Consider the following 3,637-nt stretch of genomic DNA (forward strand, 5'->3'; position numbering starts at 1 on the left):
ACAAGTATATCCTGGAGAAAAGGAAAAGAAGACGCAGGTGGTATACCGTACATCATACACACACAGACGAAGCGCAGGATTTTTTGTCAAAAGAGATCCTCTACCCACTGGAATTGCCAAAAGAGACCCCCTACGGACGAAATTGACAAAAGAGACGCCCTCACTAGTGGCAGCAGGCGCGGCAGGCAACATGTGTCACCTGCCGCCAGCGCAGGAGGTTGCCGCGCAGGGCACAACGGCCTTCGTACAGTGCAGCGTGCCGCGACGGAACAGGCCGGGCCAGGTGGGCCCGGCCGCCAACGGGTGAGGCGGCCTCCGCTGCCGCTGTCGCTCCCGGCCGACACGGCCTGCTACGCGCGCGACGAGATAGCGGGCCCGGCCGCCACCGGGTGAGGCGGCAGCGCTGCATGCGGCCCGACAGGCACGCGCGATGACACTTTTTCAGGCGCTGATTCCCGTGCGCGACACTTTTTCAGGCGCTGATTCCCGTGCATGACACTTTTGTTGCTTTGCCAGGCGCAATGACGACGAATTTCATGGGCTCGCTGTTGCTAACTGGGCTGATTCCCACACACGGAGGACGACGAATTTCACGGGCGGGAATCACTCTGGCTTTTGTTTCTTTTGCCTCAGCGGATGCGACGACACTGCGAGAATCACGCTGATTATTGCTTCAGCAGATTCGATGGCACTGTAGGAATCCGAGGCTGCGGCAACCTGTTGTGCCGACACTACATGGATCCTCTTCCTTTTATATAGTATGCTTCTGCTCCATGCGCAAGCACACTGGCATCCTCTTCTACCTTCTGAGTGTGTAAGAACAGAGAGAAAGAAAAACTCAGTAGGCACTTTCACTCGTGATTTTGGGAGATTTAGAGTTGGATTTTGAATATGTTGAAGTTGAAGAAAAGATAGACGAAGGTAAGATCTATCCATTTTTGTTGGTTTCGTTTGCATGCATGATGTTTTTACTCTTTTTGTTTAGTTCATAACTATGTGTTATCTATTTTGTTAGGCATTATTTCATCACTTTTTGGAGTCATTTAGAGCTTCAGGAGTACGATTTGCCTAGCGAAGTGAACTACGAAGTTGAAGATCAAGGTATGAGTTTTGCAATAAATTGATTTTTTGTGCATGCAAGGTGGTAATTAGTTAGTCTTTTAGCTCATCATTAGCTATGCAATGTTAGTGATTAGAGGTTAGAAATAATTTCAAACGACAGATGTAGCATTTATAATATATTTTTTAGAAGAGTAGGTTGAAGATGTTGTATCAATGTTAGGTGCGTCCATTAATATTGACATGCAAGAAATCTTAATACGGTAATTAAGAAACACGTGTACTGTAATTGTTCATTGTATGTGGTATGTTATTTCATGTGGTATGTTTATTAATAAGTCTATAGTTAGGAGGCTGTAGGTCTACTTTGTTATGTCGTAATAATCTAAATTTTATATGTTACGAATATGTGCTAATTGTAACACCCCGGATATGATTTACCCATTATGTACTCCAACTCTTGCCGTTTCCGGCCTTAAGTTATTTTATTTTCTCGGGTTCAGGTTTTTGTCTCCGTGTGTTATTGTCGTTGTCATGCATCTCATATCATGTCATCATGTGCATTGCATTTGCTTACGTGTTTCATCTCATGCATTCGAGCATTTTCCCCGTTGTCCGTTTTGCATTCCGGTGCTTCGTTCTCCTCCGGTGGTCATTTCTACCTTTCTTTCGTGTGTGGGGATTAAACATTTCCGGATTGGACCGAGACTTGCCAAGCGGCCTTGGTTTACTACCGGTAGACCGCCTGTCAAGTTTCGTACCATTTGGACTTCGTTTGATGCTCCAACGGTTAACCGAGGGACTGAAAAGGCCTCGTGTGTGTTGCAGCCCAACATCCCTCCAATTTGGCCCAAAACCCACCAAAACCTTCTCCATCATCTAGAGCGTTCGATCACGATCGCGTGGCTGAAAACCGCACCTCATTTGGACACTCCTAGCTTCCTCTACCTCTATATAAAGACCCCTCCTCGAAAATCCCGGATCCCCTCCATCCCTAACCCTAGATCCACCCCTCGTGCCGCGCCGGACACGTCCGTCCCCGGCCGGACAGCGTCCGCCGCCGCCTCCGTGCCAATCGTGTGGCGCCAAGTGGCGCGCCGCCACTCCCTCCACCGCCGGCCCGGGAAGCCCACACCGGGCCGCCGAGGCCCATCCGCCGCGCGCCACTAGGACGCCTCCCCGCCGCCACATCGCCGCCCCTCGCCTCCAACTCCGGCGGCCGCCGCGCTCCTCCGCCCAGGCCCCTCGTCGCCGGCCATCGCTCTGGCCACCGCGCCCCGGCGCGCCTCCGCCTCGTCGCCCTCGTCGACCGCACCAAGTCCGACGACCCCGCGTCCTTCTCCGACGAACTCTGACCACCACCTCCATCTCCGGCGAACCTCGTAAACCGTGTGTCCAAATCTGGATCCGGATCCCGTCTTGGTTGACTTTTACCCTCGAAACCCTAATTATTTGCTCATGTTCATCATGTCGTAACTTTGCATCCGTAGCTCCGTTTTGGGCATATAGCATATCAAAATGTTCGACTCAGAGAGCAGATCATTTCATCTCATTGCATCATTTTCATTTGAGTTCATCTTGATGCCCGAAATGCTGTTAGAAGAATGCTATTTGAGATAATTGTCAGATCTGCTGCTCCAATTAGATAATTGTCATTTTTGCCATGATTATTGTGTGCATGATATGCCCCTGAGCTCTTCATGAGTTTTGTTATATGTTTTGTCATCTATCCAGAGGTGTGACCCATGTATTTCCTAACTATCCTTGGACTATTTATCTCATTATGCCACATGTTCATGTTGTTTCCTAGTGATCCGTGCCTCTTTTGAGGATGATCAGTAAGGATGTTTTGTTAATCTTGTAGTGCTCTATCCATCCATGTCTTTGTTTGCAAAGATGGAGCACCCTAGCTTGAGTCAATCGAGCTCTACTTTTGTCATTTCGTGAATCTAGGCAGATTGTCTACTTGTTAGCGATTTTGCCGAGGATGTTGTAGTTGATCCGTGCATGCTATGTTATTGTTCTTGCAATGTCTAGCTTGTATTTTGTGTATTCTTGATGGTTGTATGCTTAGATTGTCATGACTTGCTCTGTTGTGAGTGCATCGAACTCGTAAACATGCCTTCTTGATATCTGTTTTCAGCATGCTCCAGTTTTCACTAAGTCTGAGAACTGATTATGTTTTTGCCATGTTCAGATGCTTCCAAATGTATTTTCTGATCCCTTTTGGCTCAAGGTCACTAAGGGACTTTTGTTACGTTCTTTGAGTAGCTCCATGCCAGGCTTTACTTTGCCATGTTCATGTCCTGTAGCCTATAGTTTTCATGCTCCAAAAAGTGCTATCTGATCTGAAATTCCAGACAAGTGTTAATTTCACTAAGTCTGAGATCTATTTACCAAATGCATTTTTGCCATGCTTGTTTGAACCTGTTAATGGATGAATTGGCCGTAGCTCAGTGCTAGTATTTTGTTAAGCATCATGAGTGGATCCCTGCCATGCATTTTGTTGCCATGTTTGGTTGCTGTAGCTTGTTCATCTCATTGCATCTAGATGGCTACTTGCTGTAAATCACAGAAC

This window comes from Triticum aestivum, chromosome 6A, assembly GCF_018294505.1.
Source record: "Triticum aestivum cultivar Chinese Spring chromosome 6A, IWGSC CS RefSeq v2.1, whole genome shotgun sequence".
NCBI lineage: Eukaryota > Viridiplantae > Streptophyta > Magnoliopsida > Poales > Poaceae > Triticum > Triticum aestivum.